The sequence below is a fragment of the Triticum dicoccoides genome, chromosome 7B (assembly GCF_002162155.2).
Source record: "Triticum dicoccoides isolate Atlit2015 ecotype Zavitan chromosome 7B, WEW_v2.0, whole genome shotgun sequence".
Taxonomy (NCBI): Eukaryota; Viridiplantae; Streptophyta; class Magnoliopsida; order Poales; family Poaceae; genus Triticum; species Triticum dicoccoides.
The window spans coordinates 328257691-328267308 of NC_041393.1; positions in this window are offsets into that span (position 1 = coordinate 328257691).

The window sequence follows — 9618 nt, forward strand, 5'->3', positions numbered from 1 at the left end:
CACCTGGGGGTGGGAGGTGCGGGTGCCTGGGGTCGGTTGGGAAAAATGGCCCGGGGGTGGGGGTGCCCGGTGGATCGAGGTGCGGGCACCCGCGAGTCTTTGGTTTGGGCGGAAATTTTGGGGGAAATGCAAAATTCCGTGGATTTCGTGGTGGGAAGGGTGGGGATTGTTGGGGAGGGGCTAGATCCACTTGCCAAACATGAAATCCATGGACCAAAACAACCAAATCTCACAAGATCCAACAAATTGCAAGAAAAAGTTTTGGGGCTATTTTTTGTGGGGATTTTCGAATTTGGACGAAAAACAACAAAATCAAGCTACCAAATGGGGGGATGGGACTCCAAGATGTGAATAAACCTTGCTCATGATACCAAGATGTTGTAGGGTCAAACCCTAGAGGGGATCTTTTCACACTTGGAGGGGGAAAAGGAGGAAGAACACTCAAGAACACAAGGAACAAAACACTCAAACAAACCCAAATATCACATCCACTAGAGTAGCATACATGAGATCCACAAGATTACATGAACAATTCAAGGAAAATAGCACTAGGTAAGTTCTTCCCACTAGGTGAGGTCTTGATGATGATCTTCTCCAAGAGGAGGCCTTGACAATCCAAAGGATTCTTCCCTAGGTGGGGGCTTGATCTCCAAAGAGGAGGGGATACAAGGAGCAAAACTCACAATGTTTTCTCTAATACTTTGGTATCCTCCCAAATGAACTAGGAGATGAGTATATAAGGGCTAGGGATGAAGTTGGGGAAGGCAATGTTACAAAAGACCAAAAAGTCCTTCACACGAGACCAAAACGGGGCAGGCCGGGCACCCGGGGTCGGGGGGACCGGGCACCCGGGGTGGTCAGGGCCGACGCTGGGCGAGAGGCCCGGCACCCGGGCCAAAGTTCCGGGCACCCGGGGCGGTGCTGGGCTGGCGCTGGGAGGTGGCCCAGGCACCCGGTGCCAAGGGGCCGGGCACTCAGTCGGGGCTGGAGTGGCGCTGGGAGGTGGCCTGAGCACCCGGTGCCAAGGGGACGGGCACCGGTCGGTGCTGGCGTGGCCTAGGGGAGCAGCTGGGCACCCAGGCCCAAGAGGCCGGGCACCCCGGGGGGGGTGGCTGGGGCGAGGCCCAGGCCGGGGCCGGGCACCCGGGGTGTCCAGGGGATTTGCCCCTCCCCGCGTCTTCGGGTCCGGGCACCCGGGGTCCTTCCTTCTGGGCACCCGGGGTGTCCAGGGACTTCTCTCCCTCGTTCTTCTCGACCTCTTCTTCCTTCTCTTGTTCTGCAGGTGCTTGGGCCTTCAGCCTTGCTTCCTTATGATGATCTCCAATGTACCTAAGAACGCATAGTGTATCTCTTTGAGGTAGAATCCCATTCTCAAGTGAAACCAAACAAAACTCGAAGAAGAGAGAGTCAACCTCGTTCTCGATGGCGCGTGCATGTGCTCTTGTCATTGGTCCTCTTGGTGCTTGCAATGGTGATGGAGTGTCGGCGCGGGTAGTCGAGGGATGCTCCGTATCAGCATGACTACACCAGTCAAAGCTGCTCTTGTAAGTCCTTAATCCTCATGCCTTTTAACTACTACTTACTCTGACTGGTGCATTGAACTGCATAGTTTGCAGCTAATGTCTATTACTCTTTTATATTTTATACACAATTGTCTTAGCATATCAGTGCACCTTACAAGGTTTAAAAGAGAGTGATGTTCCTTTGATCTTGATCTATAATCTAGTTCCATGCTGGACTTGCCCACACAATGTTACAATTGCCTGTTTATCTGTTATCAGTTGTTTTGTGATATGAATGATGTCATACTATGCTTGCCGTATTATAAACTTTATCTCTTTATGCTTAGCTGTCAATACAATGTGAATAAATAGACAATATATTAGCCATGGTACATGGTCATATGTTTGGAACCTGATTTTATTATGTACTTTGAAGTAAAATATAACTAAAATTTTACACGGGTTCACCAAAATAAGTTATGTATATAGATCGAAGCTATTCTGTTTGGTTTCGCTACCTCCTTAATATCTTTTGTTCTGGTACTACTAATGTACGAACTCAACATTTCAGCAAACTATGGAACAGATGGTGGAACCGCCACCTTCTCAAGGCGGCGAGGCAACTATAACCGCAATGTCACCTCTTGTTGCAGTGGGTCCGTACCTGTCCACTAATAGTGCCAAAAGCACATTACTGCGTAATACAGGGTTGGTTGTTAAGGCAATCTCGTCCAAAATGCTTCATGATCAAGATATGCAAGCTCAAAACACTGTTATGTCTGTTCTCCAGACATAAGTCCAATCCCTGACAGGGACCCTTTGTGAAACAAGGACAGCCATTGTTTGATGTCGTCAAGATATGCATGGTTTTGAACCAGACTATCAGAAATTTGCTATGTTGTTTAGGAGCCTAGGAGAAATGAAGGTGAAGGTTATGGTGCTCCATCAGACAGTACATCATGAAAACTTAACAGTTAGGTCAAATGAACTGAGCTTCTGAACTTCTAGTGGTGCATTTATCTGCCGGACTGTTAACTTTTATGCCAACCTTCCTTTTGTTTTATAGTTGTAATTTGTTTTGTTGTGATACAAAATTTGTTCTTAACGTGCAGCGAACGGCTGAAGGAAACAACAAGCCATTTTTGTATAGTGTAGTGTGTTCCCTATATTTGCACTGGTGGCGAACTTTGATGTGCAGTGGATGTAATCTGTGTAATCGCCTTAATAGGCTAGCGTTATTCTAGCTTATTTATTTCCCTATTCTTCTTTTTCCTTGGTAACCTTGAGCCTGCAACGGGCCATAGGATCAATGGCCCTCCTACGGGCCGTCGGATAAATGGGCCTCCAACAGTCCATAGAATCAATGGGCCTCCTACCGGCCGTTGGATAAATGGGCCAACATGGACCGTAAACGAGCATAATTGGTATCAGGCCAGCACGGTAACAGGCCGTTAACAGGCCGGAAGACAGCAAAGGCTTAATTCCGTCACAAGCATAACGGGTCGCTAATGGGCCAGAACACATGACGGGTTGGAAATGGCGCAACGGGTTAACAGGCCACAAACGGGCCGATTCTAACCACAGGCTGAATTTGGCCCATTAGGAGAACATGCCAGTAACGGGCCGAAACTAATTGAGGGCCAAAAAGGAGCCCAAGAATGTATGGGTCGTTAGTAGGCCGAAAGCTAACACGGGCTGGAAATGTCCCATGTGAATTATGGGCCGTTAATGGGTATAAAGAAATTTATTGTTTATTATGAGCCAGATTCATTGCGGGCCACTAAAGGGCCCAAAGATACAAAATGCCTCATATGGGCCGAAAGAAGTTGTGGGCCATACATGGGCCGAAAGTGAAACGGGTTGGTATTATACTCGACGACCCACATGATGCTGTTGGGCCGAATTCGGGAAGGCCATAACGGGCCGTGAGTTACTGGGCTGTAAAATGGGCTATATGGGAACAAACCGTTAACAAGCTTTTCATGGGCTGTTTAGCGACCAGACCTCAAACAGTCTAGTCTCTGTGCATCAGTGTCATCCCTGGATCGGTAATGCTGACACGCACAGTACTTGAGGATTTATAACAGAGTTCCAATCACACACTTATTACATCGAATGTCTCCAAAAGGGAACTTATTACAATAATATGGCTTAAGGCCATCTAAAAACGATAACAGCAGAAGGCTTGGAAGATAAAGTGAGTCCATCAACTCCAACGACATATCTGAGTGAATGACAACGACCTATGGCACCTTACTCGTCGTCTAAAAAGTCTGCAACATGAAATGTTGCAGCCCGAAACGGGTCAGCACATGGAATATGTTGGCAATGTAACACATAAAGTAATGAACCGAATAGATGATATCACTACATGCATATTTGGCAGGTGGAAAGCTCTATGGTTACAATTTTGCATAAAGCTAATTTTTCCCTACAACAAAGGAATAAATTTTATTTAACTATCATGGTGGTTGATAAACATTGAGAAGGTTCCTCCAACTCAATCCCAATTAAGCATCATCATTAAACCCAACAAATTAATTTAGACTGATGAGATCAACATGATAATCCAAGAACCAGATACTCAAGATGTCCATAACCGGGGACACGACTAACCATGATTAGTTTGTACACTCTGCATAGGTTTGTGCACTTTTCCCCACAAGACTCGAACACATCCATGATCGGAGGATTGAGACATAGCCTTTCTGAAGCATTAACTCTCTACTCTGGGTAGACAGTACCACCTACAACCCACTACATCTGCTAGTCTACCTCTTCAAGAGCTTCACACAACTTACTCAACTATGCCAGAGCCCATATTGGCTTGTGGCAGCACAGGGAAGTTTCCAGCATGAATAATCTTATGATCCCTTTGATCCTGGGTGGCGAACCGTAGGATGATCACACGGGTACTCCGGGATATCCTAGGACAACAGTGGAGTCTCCAGGTGCCCTAACAACCAGTGGGTACTCCAGGGTGCCTTCAACCAATCCACCCAGATGTGTATTTAAGAAGCCACCTTAAGTTAACCATTAATTAACAATACTCACATCTGTCATGGATACTATTAGAATAAATCCGAGGCACTCCATCGATCATTCGAGGACCAAGCAATCACACGAGCACGACACCGAGATTTTTTAACGAGGTTCACCGATATGGCTACATCCCCGGGGCCTGACTATGGGCGCTCCTCCCCATGACACTGCTACAATACCGCACCCAGTCGCCCTGGACACCGGCACATGCCGCCGGCTTCCCATGCGTTCCAGTGCTATTATGTTGGCATAGGTTACATCGTGTGTCTACCCCTGCTATATATGAGAGGCCTAGGATACAAGTGTCCTACTAGGACACGACTCCACATCCTATGTAAACACGATACAACTACAAGTCCAACTGTAACCTACCTTGTACACTATATTCGACACAACTCTAACAAACTCCACCTTGGCGAATATTCTCCACCACCTTGAGTTCGTCCATGCGTCAAACTTCCATGTACATTGAACTTGAGCTTATCCCATGAGCACCGCTGCTACTCCAAAGACTCCATGTGACTCCACCTGCAACTTGTAGTCCCTTCTTTTCTTGACCACGGTCAACACTCGAGCAAAATTAAGTTCCTTGTTACTCTAGTTTGTGCTCCCAACTTCCAGAGTATCAGTCCAACGCCATCACACACCGATCACTGACCTGCGTGAAAGTGAACAACTCACATACTGGGTGCTACACATAAGAGTTACCTGAACTCAACATCACCGCTCCTTTTTGACCGGCTGTCTGAAACTTGAAAGAATTTCAGCATTGTTGTAGTCATTCCGAGTCAAATTCGCAGTTGTCTCACCACATGTATGACCACCAGAGCCATGGCCCGTCTCCATGTCCCGTGCGTACCGCACACCTCGCCGCTATTACCGCGTTGAGCCTCTGCTGTCCCGATCGAGTCTCAAGGGTCGTGAAACCACACCACTCAACCCCCACTGTAGAGTACCACCGATCATCACCGACCGATGACGAGTTTCATGCTTCCATCAGACCATTGGGCTCCAGTCCGAACTGCGTGTCACTCGCTTTTTCCCCCTTGCTGAATAGGCTTCGATTCCCTGGATCCTTACACCATAGCCCCTCAATCCAGCTCCACCTTCAACATGACTCCATGGTAGATGATCAGTCCACCCTCGCGCCCCGTCGACTTCAAGCTCTCATGTGCACACCGTCTTGAATCAACCCCGCGCCATAGTCTTGTTGAAGCCGCCAAGCCCTCAGGCCTGCGCCACGTGTTTCCACGCCCAGAAGTCGATCACCCATCAGCAACACACTCCAATTTCGTCATCGCCGATCTCACCACCGTCTTCTGTACCAACCGACTTGCGTCGATGCGTCAGACTGTCTAGTCCGACCCAGTCGAACATATCCAACTGTAGACACATTCCAGACTCAAGCCATCACCGTGACCTTCGCCATCCATACACAAACGTGTACCAACAAAGAAACCAAAGCAAAGTTCTCCATAGCCTTCCTGTGTGAACATGCCACAGATCAACAAAGCTAAGCTAGCTCAAACTCTTGATTCATCACACATATGTAGCTTTAGAACTTATTTTTTCCTTTCTTGATAGCATATCACGGCCTTGACTCTCAGCCCTTGTGCCAATTCATTTTGTCACAAACAAATCTATCATGATGCCTTCCTTGCTGTACGATGCGAGTTGTATGTTCACGAGCACAACCTTCCTATCCCACGCACGCCGCCTTTGGCCTGCCCGGCCCGAGCACGCCACCTGGGCCTCGCACAGGGCTTGGCCAGCCACGCGCTCCTTCAAGACCGCTTGCAAGCGCCGCGCTTCTGCAGGTGTTACACCGCCGCCGCTCAAGCCGATCGATCCATCCGATCTGGTTACGACCATAATTCGCTGACATTGCTGTTCCTTGACTTCTTCCGATCGATCTCAACCGTGCCAACACATATTGCCTTCATGATACTGATCTAAAAATCAAGTTTTCCTCTCGATCAACAACCAACGACCTCTCCGAAGAACCTAGCTCATGATACCACTTGTTAGAATAAATCCGAGGCACTCCGTCGATCATCCGAGGACCAAGCAATCACACGAGCACGACACCGAGATTTGTTAACGAGGTTCACCGATATGGCTACATCCCTGGGGCCTGACTATGGATGCTCCTCCCCATAACACCACTACAATACCTCACCCGGTCGCCCTGGACACCGGCACATGCCGCCGGCTTCCCCTGCGTTCTGGTGCTATTATGTTGGCATAGGTTACATCGTGTGTCTACCCCCGCTATATATGAGAGGCCTAGGATACAAGTGTCCTACTAGGACACGACTCCACATCCTATGTAAACACGATACAACTACAAGTCCAACTGTAACCTACCTTGTACACTATATTCCGCACAACTCGAATAGATACACTCATCCAAACCACGTCTATGAGCATAGCATAACAATATAAGCATAACATAGAAGTAACTCCCAAAGGTTTGATAATAAAACATGGCAATAGGTTCTACCTCATCATCTACTTCCCAAAACCCACATGTTATTCAGATCCTAACCATGCAATGTTTGAGGGTTGATCTAATGCTTAAAAACTGGGTAGTAAAGAGGTATGATCAAAGTGTTACTTGCCTTGCTGATGATCCGCAAAACCTAGAGACTCATAGTAGCACGCTTCGAACTCCGGGAATTCTATCGCAAACAAACAAAGGCATACATAAGCACTCAAACTAACAGCACAGGTAAAACTCAAATAAGAAGATTTAACCAGAAAGTTCAACTGAAGAACTCCGGTTTACCAAAAGAAACAACTCAAACAGAGTAACGAAACTTAAACTACGAAAGAAACAAGATATGTTTACTAATCTGGACTAAAGTCAAATTTTACAGTACCAAAATCTTGCTCAAGTTGGTTAAACAGAAAGAGGGCTTTGAGACGAAGATCTAGGCGATTGAATCACCTGAACCGGATAAAAGAGTGAAAATATAAACTAAAACGAAGATCAGGGCAGAAATCGCGATCGAAAATAATCGCGGAAAAACCCTGGAAAAATAAAACGCGACAAACAGGCTTACAAACGAACGTTCGCTGTCTGCGGCTAATGGACGAACAACATTCATTAAAATGAATGTATGGATGAACGTCCGCTATTTAACTAAACCGAAAAACCGAACCGAATCTAAAAAAAGGGATCTAGGGTTTAAAAAAAACGATCAGTTTTCCCGAGAAAACCGGCGGCGGTGGCTATCCCTCCGGTGAGATAGAGATCGGCGGAGGGGCGGCGGGACGGGCGGCTCCGACGGCGGGGCTCCGACGGCGGTGGGCGGCGACGGCTAGGGTTTCGATGGGGCGGGGCTGGCAGGCTGGCGGGGTCGGGCCCCCGGCATATAAGGCCGGCCGGGCGCGGAGTCCAGGTCGGGCACGGCCCGGTAAGTCGGTTAGTTTTTTAAATAAATCCTGAGACAGAAAAACTAATAAAAAATACTAAATGGAGTCCAAAAATCCTGAAATAAATTTTTACAGTCCTCTAATAATATTGCGGACAAAGTGAAAATTTATCTGGGCCTCTAATGCAATTTTGAAAAACGCATTTTTTTCCTAATTCCAATAAAATAGCAATAAAACTCCAAATAAAATTCTTATTTGATTTTAATATCATTCCTCCAATATTTCTTTATTTTGGAGAAGTCATTTTATCCCCTCTCTTTTATTTTCATATAAGAAATATTCGAAGAGAAAAATAATTAAAACCAAATGATACTCTATTCAAAATTTGAGAAACTCAAATATGAAAATAACGAAATCCCCAACTCTGTCCTTGGGTCCTTGAGTTGCGTAGAATTTCTAGGATCAACCAAAAATGCAATAAAATATGATATGCAATGATGACCTAATGCATAATATTCCAAATTGAAAATTTGGGATGTTACAAACCTACCCCCTTAAGATGAATCTCGCCCTCGAGATTCGAGTTGGCTTGAAAATAGGTGCGTGTGGTCCTTCAATAAGTCTTCCTCTCGCTCCCAGGTGGCTTTATCCTCGGTACGGTGGCTCCACTGAACTTTGTAGAACTTGATAACCTTGCTGCGTGTGACTCGGCTGGCAAACTCGAGAATCTTCACTGGTTTCTCCTCATAAGTTAAATCGTTGTCCAGCTGAATGGCTTCCAGTGGCATTGTATCTCTCAGAGGGATATTGGCCATCTCTGCATGGCACTTCTTCAACTAGGAAACATGGAACACGTCGTGAACTTCTGACAATCCTTCTGGCAATTCTAGCTTGTAAGCAACTTCTCCCATACGTTCCAAAACTTTGTATGGTCCCACAAAACATAGTGCTAAATTTCCCTTAACTCCAAAACGCTTAACTCCTCGAAGTGGGGACACACAAAGATATACTCTGTCTCCGACTTTGTAAACTGTCTCTTTGCGTTTAGAATCCGCATAACTCTTCTGCCTAGACTGGGCTACCTTGAGTCTGTCGCGAATCAACTTAACCTTCTCTTCAGACTCCTTAATCAAATCTGGTCCAAACAACTAATAGTCTCCAACTTCATCCCATAACAACGGTGTCCTACACCTCCTTCCGTACAAAGCTTTGAAAGGGGCCATCTTCAAACTGGCTTGATAACTGTTATTGTAAGAGAACTCTGCATACGGCAAATTGTCGTCCCAACTAGATCCATAATCTAGCGCGCAAGCTCTCAACATGTCCTCCAGAATTTGATGACTCTCTCAGCCTGTCCATCTGTCTATGGATGAAAGGCAATACTAAACTCTAGCCTAGTACTCAAAGTCTCATGCAACTGATTCCAAAATTTTGAGGTAAACTGGATTCCTCTAGGTGATAGAATGGTCCTCGAAACTCCATGCAGACATACGATCCTGGTCATGTATATCTTTGCCAACTTAGCACTAGTGTAAGTGGTCTTCACTGGGATGAAATGAGCTACCTTCATCAACCGATCGACTACAACCCATATCGAGTCATAGCCTGAACGAGTTTTGGGCAATCCTGTGATAAAGTCCATGCCTAGCTTGTCCCACTTCCATTCAGGTATCGGCAATGGATGTAGCAAACCTGC